At 40.9% G+C, this 17,898-nt stretch overlaps 1 pseudogene; it reads right to left on the reverse strand.

Annotated features, from left to right (window-relative positions):
- Positions 1 to 281: 281 nt before the first annotated feature.
- LOC140853137 (uncharacterized) lies at positions 282 to 3,827 on the reverse strand (annotated as a pseudogene).
- Positions 3,828 to 17,898: the final 14,071 nt, after the last annotated feature.

Below are 17,898 nucleotides of genomic sequence, written 5' to 3' on the forward strand. Positions count from 1 at the left end.
TCCATTATCATTGGTACCTAAAAATTATAAAAAAATTATTAATGTATGATTTATTTGATGTTAATAAATGTATTCCAAAATCAATCCTTTCTATCATATAACTAGCCTATTTAAAAAGTTATTCAGAGAATAACTCGATCAACTATCATTGCTCAATCTTTGAATTGGATCGAATGCTATTGTTTGCTCATCTTTGAATAATCAAAAAATTACTACAAAAAAAATTAATACATCGATTAAGAATATTATATATAATGACCATGAAAGAAAACAATGTATGACTATACTAACCTATGATACTGAGATGTTATGTCATTGTAAAATAATACATAACAATAAGCTCATGCCAAAAATATTTTGTCAAGAATCACACTCTCAACATTTTCTACAACTCTTCTAGCATTTAAGAACTTATAAATTTTGAGTTATTGATAATATCATAATTTCTTTGAGATCGATTAAAAATGATCATATACTTTCAAAATATCTTAAATAAAATGTCAAATACTCTTTAGTAATACATCCTTCCATAATGGAACCTTCGGGATAGGTTCTATTTTGTACATAATCCTTTAAATGCATAAGATACCTTCAATAATTAAAAATTTATTTAAATATTAATATGAGTATGGCACTGCTTATACCTAAATATCTCTAAATTATAAATATAAAGTTTAAAAATATCACCTCTCAATAGGATATATCTATCTGTAGTGTATCAGTCCATCAAATTTTGCTTCTGTAGCTAAATAAACAAGTAGATGAACTATGATAGTAAAAAATCCTGAAGGAAAGATCTTTTTCATATGATAAAGTGTAAGTACAATATCAGACTCTAATTAATCAAGCTCTCATAGATCAAGAACTTTCGAATATAATGACTTAAAAAATGATGATAATTGAGCAATAATAGCAACAATGACCTTAAAGCCAGTAGAAAAATATCTTGCATCAAAATATATCTATCATGACTTCTAAGATTTGAAAGTTTCTACTCTTTGAGATTTACACATCTTAAAATATTCGATGCATAACCATCAGGAACCTTAATATTCTTTAAAATATCAGAAAAAGATCTTTCTCTCGAATGGATATTATGTAACATATAGGATGAAGCTTCCATCTCTTTCAAATCAAATCATGCCTTAAGTTATCTTTACTTTTCTCATCAAGATTTAACAATGTTCCAATCAATTTATCACAAACATTATTCTCTATATGCATAACATCAAGATTATGCCTAAGAAAATTATACTCCCAATAAGGTAAATAAAAAAAAATATATTTTTTTCTTCCATAACTACTTAAAAACTCTATATATAGATACCTCCATTGTGTCATCATTATTTTGACTTTCGTCTATATGATCATCATCATTGTAGAAGTTGTTAGCATCCTCAAATACTTCTGAATCAAGATTCCAAGTAATGACATCCTCTGTCAACCCTTCATTTGTGGAGCTTTCAACATCTTCTCTTCCTCTTTTCTTAAAATACTTGAAAATCTTACCATACCTATGATTCATCCCATACATTTGTATAAGAACTTCAGTTCCAGATGGTGGTATAGAAGTAGATCATAATTATATAATACTATCAAATACATCTTATTGAAATCAAAATGGATGATCGGCTTCCAACCATTGATGATGGCCTATATAGCAGAATTTTCCTCCATGATTTAACCAATGTGAATGTTTAGAATCTCCATAAGTGGGACATGCAATACACCCCTCTATGCTCCATCCAGATAAATTGGTATATACAGAAAAATTATTGATAGTCCAAATAAGAGCTATCCTCAATTTGAATGTTTGACCACTGCAAGCATCAGATGCATCGATATCTGTCCATTATTATTTCAATTCCTCTATTAAAGGTTGCAAAAAGATATCAATATCATTGCCAAATCCTTATCATCTGGAATAATCATTGATAAGATAAGTGAAGGCTATTTCATATATATCCATGGTGGCAAATTATATGAAATCAGAATGACTGACTAAATACTATAGGTAGAACTTAGAGTTCAAAATGAATTAGTAGCTAAACTCAATCTAATGATGCAAACATCTGAGATAAAATCAGGATACCTATCATCAAATACTTTCCATGCTAAAATATCATCTCAACGTCTTACTATTCCATTTTTTTATATGACTTTCATCATACCATCTCATCGATAAAGCTGTTTTTGATGATGCATAAATCCTTTTCAATCTAGGTATCAAAAAAAAAATAGTGTAAAATTTTAATCAATTTGTTCTTACTCTGAGTAGCACCCATTTTTGTTCAATACATCACCCTCACTATCTTTTTTATGTAATGCCTATCATGAACATCTATAGACATTGCATGATTCTTGGTTAGCATTTTTCTTTCGATACAATATACAGTTATTTTGACAACTATAAATCTTCTCATGTCCAAGATCTAATTTCTTTATCAATTTTTTGCTTCATAAGAAGTAGTTGGCAAAGCAGTGCCTTCAGAAAATGTATCATTGGATAATTACAACGGTATAGTAAAACTCCTACCAGACCATCCATTCAAATATTTTAAATGAAATAGATGCACAAAAAAATAATTTGAAAAGTTCTTACAACTCGAATATAATTTTTGATCACAATCTTTCAACAAATTATGATACCGATATTCTGTCTCATCATTAGATGAATGTCGAGGCCTCTCAACATGCATAAGATCAATAAATATAAACCTCTTGGATATCACATCTATTTCTTATTCTTTACCACAATCTTCTAAATTTTTAGCACCAAAATGCATAGCATCTTTGAGCAAACCCCTCATATCATCTTTTTTTATAGGATTTCTTTATAGATTACTAATTCCAATATCAAATCTATATTCTATATGTGAGGGTTGATTGCATGAAGATGGCAACATAAATTCTCCATGAAGCACCTATTCAATATATTCTCTTACAAAATCATTCCATACTAAATATTCTTTGATAGTTTATGGATCAAAAAAAAATTATTTGTATATTTTTGACATGGACAAAAAATCTTTCTACTTATTGATCCCTTCTCAATAGAAAATTTAATGAACTTTTGCACCCTATCAAAGTAAACTTGACTGCTCTTTGGCTTGTTTGTCCAACTTTTATCCATTGTATCATAACAATATTGAGATTTTATGATTTCATGCATACAAAAATTTTTCAAAACAAGTATGTAGTAAAATTTAAAAAATTTATATTAAATCTAATTTAATCTAAGCATGCATAAGATTAAAACTTAAAACCATAAAATAGATCTATATATGTGAGATCAGATTCAGATTTAGAAATTAAATAGAAAAAAATAAATAGAGAAGATCCAATCTTCATACCTTGGCACGAGTCATTTTACATCACGAACTGATGATCATGAATATCTTCTGAAGGTCCTTTGAAACCGCACAAACGTCCGACCTCTATAGATATCCATACGAGACTTCGATTTGATCAGAAATTTCTTAATCTCAGTGGGGTGCTAGCTTTCTTGTAGAGATCGCATCTTGATGGTTGAAAACTCTTTTTTTCTCTCAAGATACTCTGAGAGAAGAAGAAGAAAATAGGAGGATGATGATGTCTACGCTAGAGATCATGAGAAAAAAATTTTTTTTTTTTTTCCTAAAATCCATGCACCAAATCTCTATGCTAGAGATGTAAAAATTTTTATCCAACTCTTGAACAAAGAGGAGAAAAAAATCCATACCCAAACTAGGACAAAAGATGGGAGAGAAGGTCCTAACAAACAACCTTTGGTTGTTGGTAAGAAAGAAAAGATAGGAACCAACTTACCTCACACCATGACCCTTCATGCCGCGCCCTCTCCCTTGGGAATTTTCCACGCACACTCCTTTGATTTTTGGCATCTCAAATTGATCTCCATCAGCCTTAGTTGCTGCCCCATATTGATCCCATGTTTAAATAGGAATTGGAGATAAAGTTTTAGGTTAGAGATAAGAGTCCAAACATCCTAAGACTCTTGATTTTTATGCCGCCCAACACCTATTCCTTTGCACCCATAATATCTCATGGAGAAAAGGAGATTATCATGAATTCTTACACGCACAAGGAGAAGCAGGTGTGGGGTATATAGCATCTAAAATCTAAGTGGGTGTTGGACTCCTTATGGTGCATGGAGAGGGAGAGTTCTAACACTTTTGAACTCCTCTTTAGGTGGCTGATTTAAACCAATTAAAACTCTAACCAATTCTAATTATATTAAGAATTGATTAGACCTAAATAAATTAAAATCTTAATCTGATTAGGAGTCCAAACTATTTAGATTAAAATCTAATCCAATTAGAAATTAGAAGTCACCTAATTAGAGGAGGATTTTTGATCTTTTTGGACTCTCTCTTGGTGCTTGAGTCAAACTCAATTTAATCCTAATCTAATTAGAATTTAGTGCACCCATGAAGAGGAGAATTTTTAGTCTAAATAGAAACTCAAATACTCTTTGTTAGATCCTAATCTAATTAGAAATTAAGTCAAATCCAAATTTTAATCAGACAAAAAATTATTCTTCCATGCAATTTAGTTATCTCATAATCTAATTAGGCTTGATCAAATCGAATCCATATCAAATCAAATTAAATCTAATTCAATTAGACTTAATACAAGCCTCATTGCTCAATCAAATTGAACCAATTAGTAATCCAATTGCTAATTAATCCTCTTATAACTCACTAACTCTTTGGCAAGTTCCTTAATTACAACTTTTGCATTAGATTAATCATCAATCAAATTGATAATTAAATCCTATCATGATTCATAATCACAATTCAACCATCTAATTAGTCAAAAATCTCTTTGTGTGTAATCCCATAAGTTCTATTCTATCTGGTAATGAGATATATTGTGATTCCTATCATAATATCATTAAAACTCTTTTCAATGGGTTGGAATCATTCCAACTCTGCCCATCAAAGATAATCGATCATTGAGATGATGCTCATGGGTCTCACAATCCATCAATAACACCTAGCAATATGTAGTGGCAATTTAGCAGAATAAAAGATGATGAACCTCTAGGTGCAGTTAACATATGATACAGTCCCTCTATTGTGAGTTCCAATTAGATGGCAAATCATGGATAAATCATCAAACCTTATCATCGATCATATGATAGATTCAATTAGCTCGAGTTCATGTATGATTCTTATGAAAATTTTTTCATTAATCATACTGCTATGGCCATAGACTTAAAGACTCAGCTTCTTAAAATCTATAGGACTACTCCCTTCTGCTAGGATCGATAGATTCCATATAGGTGCACACCCTACTCTTATAGTGGATCAACTGTTGCCAACATCCACTACAAAGACTCATTGAGTCAATGTTTATGTGTAGTCAAACTCCAGTAGCCTCATTATGAGTAGCTGTAGCATCGCAGGTCAAAAGATCAGTTACACTACTACAGCATCAAGAAAGTCACTAATGAGTGAGCAGATATCCATGTGACTTCTCATGTTGGTCATGCTCAGTACTAGTTATTCTCTAACAACCACCTGCACTCTCACTCCAGTGTCACTACACCATAAACTCGAGACTCATCTACTCGAAGAAAGTGATCCGTATACTGATCTATCCGAGTCAATCACTATCCTTATGATGATCCTACGATCAGGAGCAATTTAGAAATTAACTATCAATGATACATGTCTCAAATTCTCAACTCTTTGAGAATATATGTCATCATCTTGTTAGTCCTTTGGATGATTCATGGATATACAAAATATGAATGGTAATATAAATATCTATTAAGTACAAAATCATGTCCTAGTAGTATGATATGCGTCAGCCAAGATTGACTTCTGAGGTATACATCTAATAATCTTTCACTTGCACTGAAGCCAATCTGCCATATATCAAGTCCTATCTTCTCAAAATAGGCTTTAGTCTTCGACTAGCTAAGTGACTTACCAGTGGGTTATCCATATCTCATGTAGAGTTTGCTCTCTGCACCTCTATGTATTTCTACTTGAGGTAGTCGCATATTCTGTTGCTCTATATGTTTAAATATCTGATGAGACCTAGACTCCTTAGCAAGGGCGATGGTGCTATTGTCTTTACAGTATAGTATCATAACATCTGATGACATGACATCTAGTACTGCAACTAATATTAGAACTAGAATGTATCCTACACATCTACAGTATACTCAGCTTCCATCAATCGATTGCTTCGAACCCTTCCAAGATATCGAATCATGATTATATAGGAACACATCCATGCAGTAGATATTCTACCATTTAACATCAGATATTAATTTGAATTGGTGTATCCTCCCACTCCTAGCTTTGACCCTTCTCCAAAAATAAAAAATAAATTCTTTAGTTTTTTTAAAGTACTTAAGGATGTTTTCAAAGTAATCCAGTGCTCTCAACCTGGATACAAATGATACCTACTCGTGGCATTCGCAGTATTAACTATATCAGTTTGAGTATATTACATGGCATACATCTATGCCCAAGAGGGTAGCAGATCTCTTTTCAAGATTTCTATGCTGAATCTTTTCAACATCTATTCTCTGTATTTTATCTATGAAAACACAAGCATCCAATTGCATCTATCTCTATAGATCTTTATATTCTCAGAATATAGGATGCTTGCTTCATATCTTTTATGGAGAATTCTATATACAACCATATTTTAACCGATAACAATATTGGACACTCCCACTGATTCTTTTGGAAACACATAATTCTTTATTTCTAATCAAATAATTTGATCATGTCATTGAAATGAATATTCCAACTCAAAGATTATTTCAGATTTTGTGATCTTTTATCACAAGAAGTGAAATCCATAAGCTACTCTATACAGAAATCTTCAAAAGATATCTTGTCAGAAAAGCTATTTCACATTCCTTTCTTGGAGTCTGTTAGTGCAGAATTCCATCGATGCTGGAGAAGCTGGAGTCGAGGGGATCACGGCCGCCGTCGGGACCTGCAAGAAAAGTCTAAACCGGAGTTGGGGGTGCTCCGACAAGACCCTCTGACACTTAAGTCAGTACTCTGCTTCTACAAAAATGGAACACTCGAATGAAATTTTAGTAGAGTTTAGAGATAGTGCTTAGAGCTTAGAGGAGAACATATCTGGAGGGTCTCTTTTAAGATAGGAGAGCGTAACCGATTGACAGCGACGTCCGTAACTGCTTGGTAGTGGGCCGTTCGGGGCCACATGGAGTTTGTTACAGAGAGTAGTGGTGTCCGTTGTCATGACTTATCAGAGAGTGGTGGGGCCACATGAAGTTTGTTACAGAGAGTGGAGTGGTGTCCGTTGTCGTGACTTGTCGGAGAGTTCGGGCTGGATGGCTGAAGCTCGGTTGGGACATCTGGTGGAGTAGAATAGCTCTCTATCTCAATAATCTAAGAGAAGCTTGGATGTTTTCGAGGTTGCTGACAGGTTAACTATTGTTGGGTGCCTTAGGCATTGATGCTGCAGATGAAAGTCATCTGCTATAGAAGCCCGGATGAAAATTTTCTGTTGGAAAAATCCGGCTGGAGTCCAATTTCTAGAGAAGTCCGTCTGAAATTTGTCTAATGTAGAAGCTTGTCTGAAGACTATCCACTGGAGAGGTCCGGTTGCATGAGAAATCTGACAGAAGGTCGATCGATAGCAAAATTTGGAAGGCATTGTGGAAGTTCGTCCGCTGGAAGGGTCCGGAGGTAATTTGTCCATTGGAGGGGTCTGGTTTGCACTGTTGAAGTCCGACTGGTGCTGTTGAAGGTTGATGGCTGGAGAGGTACGGAAGACACCAAAGATAGTCGATCACTGTAGAAATCTGGCTGCTGGAGCCCGTCCGTTGTAGAAGTTCGTCTGGAATCCATCCGCTGTAGAAGTTCGGATGGAGTCCGGTTCTTGCAGAAGTCCGGAAGGAGGCCGCTTACTGTAGAAGCTTGAATGGAGACCGATTGCCATGGAAGCCCGGATGAAGACTGCTTATTATAGAAGCTCAGCTGAAGTCCGCTTACAATAGAAGTTCAGATGGAATTCGCTTACTGTAGAAGCTCGGATGAAATTCAGAAGGTGATCGACCACTGTAGAAACTTGGATGGAGTCTGATTACTGTAGAAGTCCTACTGCTGGAGAAGTTTGGATATTAACGAAGTCTGAAAGAAGCTCGGAGTAAAATCGATCGTGACAGGAGGAAGTCTGGAAGAGATTTGGAGAGTAGTCAATCATTATAGAAAATCGACTGATAGTGAAGCCCAGAGAGTATTTGGAGCAGTCCGATAGACTACTGAAGGAGCTCATTATTGGAGAAGTCCAGAGGGTACAATAGGAGTTCATCCGTTGGAGGAATCTGGAGGACACTGTGGAAGGTCGACTGCTGGAGGAGTCTGGATAGTACTGTGGAAGCTCGGATGGTCGGGGGAGTTCAGAAAGATGTCGCACAAGGTCGAAAGCCGGAAGAGTCCTGGGAGGGTTGGCCTCTTACGAACTTTGGCTAGGGTTATTTTATACCCAACACCAGTCCCCCTACTTTCGAGTTTGGATTTCGAATGAAGGAAGTACAAAACAATTTTCACAATCAAAGTTGCCCGTCTTGATTTTCGTACTCGATTATTTTCAGATGTTTTGGCATTTGGCACGCCTGTGCTGGAGTCTTTTCAAATCGAGATGATCCAAAAAGATTTTTTCAGAATTCCCACTAGAGCATCATCTCAGGTATGATGCAATGATGATTCTGTCAGTCGTTAGCTGTCTGTCACGACGAGTGGGACACGCGACAGTTGTAGATCGGCCAAAGGGGATCTGCAATCATTATTGCATCGGACCCTGAGGTCTATTTAAACCCGTCCCCCTCCTTCAGGGGTTTCACCTTGCCTGAGATTTTTCTTCGATCCCCTCTTCTTCCTCGAGAGCTTTGTCCTCCTCCAGCATCCCTCGATCTTAGGCGCCCTTCAGGTCGACCTCCATCACCTTCACTGCCCTCCTACACCTCTCGGACCAGCCTCGGTTAGTTCCAGAACCCTTCTTTTTCTTGCTGTTCTTTCATTTTTTCTCCTCTGCATTCTGTCCATTCGGTTTCTCCACGAGTGCCTTGTTTCCTATTTTTCTTAATTTTTTTGGGATTTTTTGGGGTTTTTATTTGATTCAAAATATCCTCCAACACTTCCTCCTTTAGCAGTTTTAGAAGTTCGTCAGCTCCAGCCCCCCAAAATTCTAGTACTGTAGATGAACCTGTACTTAGGATCGAACCTCATCCGATCTTTGTACCAGACACCATTCCCAGCTCTTTGACCTCGAACGAACTCTCGCTGATTAGGATTCCGTATGGGATTCCTCCGGAGTATGAGCTTGAGCTTCCCGGGCTAATCGACCGGGCTAGCGCCCCTCCCCCTGGCTGCTTTTGTTTATACCAGGAAGCCTTCCGTGTCGGGCTTCGACTTTCACTCCCACTTTTTATTGTTGCTCTTTTTTGCTTTTTAAATATTTCTCTAGTTTCTGTAGCATCGAACTTCTTTAGGTTTCTGATAGGATTTTTTTCCCTCTGTCATTTAGCTAAAGTCCAGCCAACTCTTCCCTTGTTTAGAAACTTTTATACCTTTAAGTGTCACCCTTCGACAAAGGACTGATGGTACTTCTCCCTCCAGTTTGATAGAAAGGGATTGCTGAAAGGTACCCCTTCTTCTATCCACAACTGGAAGGAGAGGTACTTCTACGTCCGATGCCCGACCCTGATGCTGGGGTTGCCCCCTTGGGGCTCCCTGAGGGACTCCGTCCGTCGGGCTTCTAGCCTGAGAAAGGATGACCTTGAAGCCTCCAATAAACTTAAAACTTATCCAACTCCTCTCCTCCCCGACCTTCTGAAGGAGCAACTTTTATTCAATGTCGGCCTGAGCCCTCTCAATGCTATCGGTATTTTTTCTTTCTCAAGTTATTCGCGGCTTCCTCTTTCTCTTATTCTGTTTCTAAGCTGTGTCGATTTTTTTTCATTGCAGACATGGACACAGACACAACTCAGATACTAGCCAAGAGTCTCAAGACCCACAAAAGGAAAGGTGCCGCAACTTCTGGGTCGGCGAAGAAGGCGAGGGTAGAGGAGACAAGCTTGGCCGTGCTTGCCCAAGCGGCCATTATCGGTGATGCCCCCTCCGACATCGAGCCCGCAATCCCCCGAGCTTCTTCAAGAAGCCCTCCGACCGAGGTTCCCACTCTAGAGTCTCGTCCCGAGGAGGCACCGGGGGCCGAAAGGAAGAGAAGGAAGAAGATGGTGGTCCGCAAGATCAGCAGCAGCAGGACTGCCATCGAAAGGTCCAACAGCTCTGAAGAGGATCCAGGGGAGAATCCCTTCAACAATAGGGATTTAATAAAAAGGTTGGTCGACGGGTGCATTTTGCCCGAGATCGCCCATAGGATCGTCCATGCTGACCCTGAACAGTGGGTTTGGGACTCTCTGGGGTCCTTTCTTAAGGTAGGCCGATTTACTTTTTTCTTTTTTTCGCTTCTTCACTTAGTTCATTCCTTAGCTTTCATATTGACTTTATGGCCGCTCTTGCAGATTGGACACCAGTTCATCGCCAACATCGAGGCGATGAAAAATGCAAAGAAGGAAGCAGCTCAGGTGGAGGAAGGTTGCCAAGCTGAGGCTGCCCATCTTAAGGAGAAGGTCGCCGAAGTCATGAGTCTCCAAGAGACGCTTCAGAAGGAGGAATAAACTTCGACGGATCTGAAAGCTGCTTTGGAGGAGGAATGAAAGAAGGCAGAGGCCAAGGTCTTTAAGCTGAAGGAGCAGATCCCGACCCTAGTCTCGGAGGCAAGGGCCCAAGTAGTGGAGGAGTTCAAGACCTCCTCTAAGATGAGGGATCTGAATATCAAGTTCGGCCAGGCCGCCTTTATCAAAGGCTTCGAGCTTTGCTAGGAGAAGGTGGTCGGAAAGTTTTTCGAACTCAACCTCAGCTTTTTGGATGAAGCATTTGATGATGAAGCTGGACCTTCCGAAGCTGCTGTCGGTCTCCCTCCAGTCGGGACCTCTTCAACTGTCGCAGTTGTCGTGACTGACCTTCCGGGGTTGCCGAGCTCCTCCACTTCTGCTCCAGAGGTCCGAGACCTCTAATTTTATATTTTTTCTTTGTTACAACTTTTTTTTCTTACTCTTGTACTTAAGAATTATTCAATCGATGAAATTGGATTCCTCTTTATAGAGAGCTCCTTTTTCTTCTTTTGCTTCTTTTTTTTTCTTGCAATGATTTGCGTTGCGACGCTCTTGTTTCCCGACAACAGTACCCTGTCGAAGCTCTTCTCCTACCGCAGGGAATTCCTTTGAAGTCTATGATCCGAGATCTGAGAAGGGAAGTTCGTCACCTAATGAAAAAATCAAAGAAGATGGACGACGAACTTCACAGGCTTAGGAAGAGCCATTCGGAAGCCATCGTGGAGGTTACTTGCCTTCGGAACCTCCATAAAAAGGACTTCATAGACTACAGCTGGAAGAAGGCCAACTTCGAGAAGGAGCTTGAGGAACTCCAAAAATGCACCAACGATCGATCTTGGACTTAGGCCTCCAAGATCAGCTCCCTCGAGGTCGAGTTGGCGGCCGCACGGGAGAAGATCGGCCAATTGGAAGGGAGCTCATCTTGGCTTCCAACTCAGGCTGACTACGGTTGAGACTGGTCGAAGAAATTCTTCGACCTCTAGAAGCAGCTACAGGATGTCGAGATGAATTACAACACTTATCGAGTCAGCTGGTGCGAGCAAATAGATAACTACAGAAGGAGGCTCAAGATGGCGACCGACGAGGTTGCTCGCCTTCAGAAGCAGTTGTCTGAAAGAGCCCAGGCCATTTTGGTTCAAGGCTCTGACGAGCTCCAATCCTTGAGGGGGACCATGAAAAAACTATCCATAGCCCTTGGGAAGGAGAAGGCCGAACTGCAGTAGCTAAAAATTCAGCTGGCCTATGAGCAGCAGGCGGTCAAGGATGTAGAAGCGGAGTCCAAAATTCTGAGGAAGAAGCTTCGAAAATCAGAGGGCGAAAGCCGATGATTCCACCAAATGTATCGGGAGATGCTGTTAAGAAAGAAGGAACTGGAAGAAGAAGTTGAGAACTTAAAGCAATCTCTGATAATGGCTGGAACCGAGAGTTCAAAGTCAGAAGAAGCTAAGCTTCCTTAGAGCTTCTTTTACCTTTTATTCCATATATTCTTTTCTTTTCTTGTTGCCTTTTTTTTTTGGCCTTCAAAGGCTTTTGTAATGCTCTCTTTACTAATGAAATGAAAAGAAATTTTCTCATTACCTTGTCTATTTTTGCTCTGTGTTGTCATTTATTGAGCTTCTCTTGTCTTTTGTCTTATTCGATGTTGACGTTATTTGAAGGTTTCTGATCATCGTCGCATTGATTTACCCTTTTTGTTCATGATCGAAGATCTTTTTGAGGCCATTCGAATTTGACACTTTCTCTGGATATTCGAGCTTGGGGTCCGAACTTTTCATTACTTTGAGAAAGTCTATTTTCTCCTGCTAGTGTTGGGTTCCCCCTTAGAGACTGAGGATTTTTGACAAGAGTTTTCTTCCTCATTGAGATGAGGTCCCTTTTGTCTTAGATATAGTTCATTTTTTCCTTATCTCTGACGTAGCTCATCACTTTTTCTTTTTCTCTCTCCTCTTTTTTTTTATATTTGGGCGAGGGTTTTTCCTCTGCTCCAACGGGGTTGTAGGGGTGTAGAGGAGCCATTAAGGAGGCTTTTCTCCTCATCCGATCTTAAACGATCAGATCTTCGTTTGTATCAGGACGAGGTTCTCCTCCTGTTCCTGACACAGTCAATTTCAGCTCACGTTAGGATGAGATTTTTTTCCTGTTCCTAACAGGACTGTGGGAGTACATAAGGGCCATTGCAAGGGCCTCTCCCCCCATCTGGTCTCTTAATAACTAGATCTTCGACTTTGCTCATGTTAGGATGAGGTTCCCTTCCTGTTTCTAACATGACTGTGGGAGTGCATAAGGGCCGTTGCGAGGGCCTCTCCCCCCATCCGGTCTCTTAATAATCAGATCTTCGACTTTGCTCATGTTAGAATGAGGTTCTCCTCCTGTTCCTAACATGGCTGTGGGGGCGCATAAGGGTCGTTGCGAGAACCTCTCCCCCCATCCGATCTCTTAATAATCGAGTCTTTGACTTTGCTCATGTTAGGACGAGGTTCTCTTCCTGTTCCTAACATGGCTATGGGGGCGCATAAGGGTCGTTGTGAGAGCCTCTCCCCCCATCCGGTCTCTTAATAATCGGGTCTTTGACTTTGCTCATGTTAGGACGAGGTTCTCCTCCTATTCCTAACATGGCTGTAGGGGTGCATAAGGGCCGTTGCGAGGGCCTCTCCCCCCATCCGGTCTCTTAATAATCGAGCCTTCGTTTGTGTCGGGATGAGGTTCTCCTCTTGTTCCTGACACGCTTAGTTTCTTGTCTGAAAGAGCTACTCCTTGTCGTTATAAGCCCATGCCAAAAAAAAAGATATGCAAATATGAAACTTTTATTTAAGGCAAAGTTATCGGTAATACATTCGTAAACTTTTCGAATTCCATGGTCGTGGAAGATCTGCTCCTCCGAGCTCATTTAGATAGTATGTTTCGGGTCGGACTACCTCCCTGACTTCATACGGACCTTCCCAGTTTGGGGCAAGTTTTTCTTGGTTCTGAGGTTGTGAAATAGCGGCTCGTTGAAGTACTAAGTCCCCCACTCTGAAGGCTTTGCTCTTGACTCGGGAGTTGTAGTAGAGGGCTGCTTTCTGCTTGTAGGCTGCCATCCAAACTTGAGCTGTCTCCCACTTTTCTTCTAACAAGTCGAGGTTGGCCCTGAGATCTTGTGAGTTGCGTTGCTCATCGAATGCCACGACTCGCGCCGACAGAAGCTTGAGTTCAATCGGGATAACGGCTTCTGTTTCGAAGACTAAGGCAAAGGGGATCTCCCCCGTGGGCAGTCTTTGGGTAGTTCGGTATGCCCATAACACATGATAAAGCTCGTCTGCCCAAGTTTCCTTTGCTTTTTCAAGTCTCGCCTAGATTCCTTGCAACAGAGTCCTGTTGGTCACCTCGGCTTCATCGTTTGCCTGTGGATGGGATACTGATGTGAAGTTATGGGAAATGTTTAAGTCCTCACAAAATTCAGCAAACCTTGCTCCAGCAAATTATCGCCCATTATCAGTAATGAGAGTTCTGGGTAAGCCGAACCTACAAACGATTGACTTCCAGACGAAGTCCTGCACTTTAGCTTCTGTGATTTTCATCAAAGGTTTGGCTTCAACCCACTTGGTAAAGTAGTCAATGGCCACTAGGAGGAACTTTTGCTTTCCGAACGCCATGAGAAAAGGTCCAAGGATATCCATCCCCTATTGTGCAAACGGCCATGGGGCACTCAAAGGTGTAAGTTCAGAGGCGGACTATCTTTAGATATTCGCATATCTCTGACATCGATCATACTTTCTGACATATTCAATGGAGTCATGGTACATTGTAGGCCAGTAATAACCTTGTCAGAGCAGTTTGTGGGATAAAGATCTGGTCCCCAGGTGACTTTCGCAGACTCCTTCATGTACCTCCCATAAGGTGAAGTCGGCTTCAAAAGGCCGGAGATATTTCAGGAGGGGCAAAGAGTATGACCTCTTATACAGCTTGCCCCCATAAAGGATATATCGGGAGGTCTGGTTTCTAAGCTTCTAAGCTTCTTTTGCATCATGAGGAAGAACCCCATCTTTGAGGTATGCAACCAGTGGTTCAATCCAGCTGGATTCATGGTTGATCTCCATTACAAGCTGCGGTTCTTCCGTACTTAGATATTTCAGAACTTCGAAGAGGACTTCCTTGGGTAGTTCAGTCGGAGCCAGTGTAGCCAACTTGGAGAGAAGATCGGCTCTGGTATTTTCTGCTCTTGAAATATGCTTGATGTCAAAGCTGCCAAAGGCAGGGATGATCTCTTTTACCTTTTCGAGATACTTGGCCATACTGTTCTCCCGAGCTTCATAGTTTTTGCTGACTTGTCCCACCACCAATTGGGAGTCACTGTAGACTTGGAGCCGATCTACTTCTAATTCTTTGGCGATCTTCAGTCCTGCAATCAGAGCTTCATATTCTGCTCTGTTATTTATCGTAGAGAATTTGAAGTGCAGTGTGTCTCCACGATAATTCCTTTCGGATTGACCAAGATCAGGCCACGCCTGCACCTGACATGTTGGAGGAACCATCCACATAGAGGGCCCAAAAACCATCAGGGAGATCTGTTCTTTCCTCAGGAGAGTTCGGCTGGAGCCCTGGGTTGTCAGCTTCACCTCGTTCAAGTTCGGCTTCTTCCGGGATAGTATATTCCACTATGAAATCTGCTAATATCTGGGCTTTTATCGTCGATCGAGGTCGATAGTTGATGTCAAATTTCGTGAGCTCGATCATCCATTTCTCTATCCTTTCGAAAGAATCCGCTCGATGCAGAACTACCTTAATCGGCTGGTCGGTGAGCAGTGTTATGGTGTGCCCTTGAAAGTAAGGTCAGAGCCTTTGAACTACAATCAATAGGGCATAAGTTAGTTTCTCTAACTTAGTGTACCTAATTTTGGCGTCTCTCAATACTCAACTTATGTAGTAGATCGACCGTTGAATTTTTACTTCTTCTTTAACTAAAACTGCTGCGAGAGCCACAGGGGAGACCGCCAGGTACAGGAACAACTCCTTTCCAGGTTCGAGCTTTGCCAATAGCGGAGGTGAGCCGAGGTAGTTCTTCAATTCTTCGAATGCTTGCTGACATTCAGTGGTCCAACAGAAGTTCTTCGACTGCTTGAGAGTCTGAAAGAAAGGTAGGCACCGTTCGGCCGACCTTGAGACGAAGCGATTCAGAGCTGCTACTCTCCCAATAAGGCACTGAACTTCCTTTATTGACTTTGGGGTGGTCATTTTCTGGATGGCACGAATCTTTTTTGGATTTGCTTCGATCCCACACCCCAATACCATAAAGCCCAAGATTTTTCCTGAGGTTACTCCAAAAGTATACTTGGTTGAGTTCAGCTTCATCTTATATTTTCGGAGGGCGCTGAAGGTCTCCTCAAGGTCAGTGATGTGGTTCATTGAGGATTTGCTTTTTACAAGCATGTCGTCCACGTAGACCTCCATGTTGTGGCTGATCTGCTCTATGAAGATCTTATTCACCAGCCGTTGATAGGTCGTCCCTGTATTTTTGAGGCCAAAGGCATGATCCTGTAATAGTAAAGACCACGATCAGTGATAAAAGTAGTCTTTTCTTCATCCTCTAGTGCCATCCTGATTTGATTGTAGCCGGAGAATGCATCCACGAAAGTGAGAAGCTCGTGGCTCGAGGTTGCATCTACTAATTGATGAATTATGGGCAGAGGGTAACTGTCCTTCAGGTAGGCTTTGTTCAGCTTTTTGAAGTCTATACACATCCTCCACTTGCCGTTCGCCTTCTTGACGAGAACCACATTGGAGACCCAGTTCGGATAGTTGACTTCTCTGATGAATCTGACTTTCAGGAGTTTATCAACTTTCTCAGCTATTGCCTTCTGCCTTTTCGATGCATGACCTCAAATTTTTTCCTTCATCAGTCGATGTTTGGGATCAACAGCTAGACGGTGTTCCATGACTTCAGCATCAATCCCCAGCATGTCCGTCGGAACCCAAGCAAAAACATCCGCATTCTTTTGTAGAAAATTGATGAGCTGTGTCCGTACCTCTTCTTTCAGGTTGGAGCCAATCTTCACCACGTGCTCTTCATTCCCATCGTTCAAAGGAATTGAGACAAGATCTTCAATTGGCTCACCCCGTTCTTCAGCAAGGTCATCGCGGGTGTCCAATCCATCAATCGGACAGGGGTCAGACTGACCATTTCTTTGTAAGGCTATGTTATAGCAGTGTCTTGCTAGGACTTGATCTCCTCTGACCTCTCCGACCCCTTGGCTTGTAGGAAATTTCAACTTCAAATGGTAGGTCGATACTATAGCTCGGAGGGCGTTGAGGTCAAGTCGGCCGAGTATTGCATTGTAGGCAGACGGTGCCCTTACTACCAGAAAATCCACTTGTGCTCTAGATTATTTCGGGTACTGACCTACAACTACGGTCAAAGTTATTACTCCTTCCACTGGCACAGCATCGCCAGTGAACCCTACCATAGGGAGCTTATCAGCCCTAATCGATCATTCGGAATGGACATTTTAAGAATGCATCGTAAAATAAAATATCGACCGAGCTTCCATTATCAACAAGAATGCAGTGTACATCATAGTCACAATATTTAAAGAAACTACAATCGCATCATTATGGGAGAATTGAATCCCTGGGCACCTTCTTCAGTAAAGTTATAGATTCTTAATCCTCTACCCTTGGGCGTCGACCGATCCACTGGCTGCTCCCCGTCGGATCTTCCAGAGATGGTGTTGATGATCCCGATTGGAGGTCGATCTTCAGGCTGTTCTTCCTTCCTTGGCGGCTCTGTTATGGTAGGGCCCTCGACCGATCTTCCTACCTTCAGACGACATTGGATGAATCTGTTGAGCCAACCTCATCTGATAGCTCCTCGATCTCATCTCGGAGCTGAATATACTCCTCTGTGTCGTGGCCGTGGTCATGATGATGGAGGAGAACTTGTTAGGTTGCACTTCCAGGTGTGTGGCATCCTTTTCGGCCTTGGCAGTGCTCTCTGATCTCCATCAGCACTTGAGTTTTGGAGCATTGAGAGGGTGTAGCTGTGGAATCTTCCTAGGGAGAGCTCCGCCGAACTCTACGGTCCGGGCTTCTCTCCTACGAGCTCGGGGGGAGTTCGAACATGCTTGTGTCCGGGGGAGTTCGAGAACTGGCCGAGCTTCACTCGGCCCTTTTTCAGCTATGGGCTGCTGGAGTCACCCCCTGCCCTTCTTCGTGGCCTCCTCATCCTTCAGCTTGAAGGCTTCCTC

Source organism: Elaeis guineensis, chromosome 13, assembly GCF_000442705.2.
Source record: "Elaeis guineensis isolate ETL-2024a chromosome 13, EG11, whole genome shotgun sequence".
Classification (NCBI taxonomy): Eukaryota; Viridiplantae; Streptophyta; class Magnoliopsida; order Arecales; family Arecaceae; genus Elaeis; species Elaeis guineensis.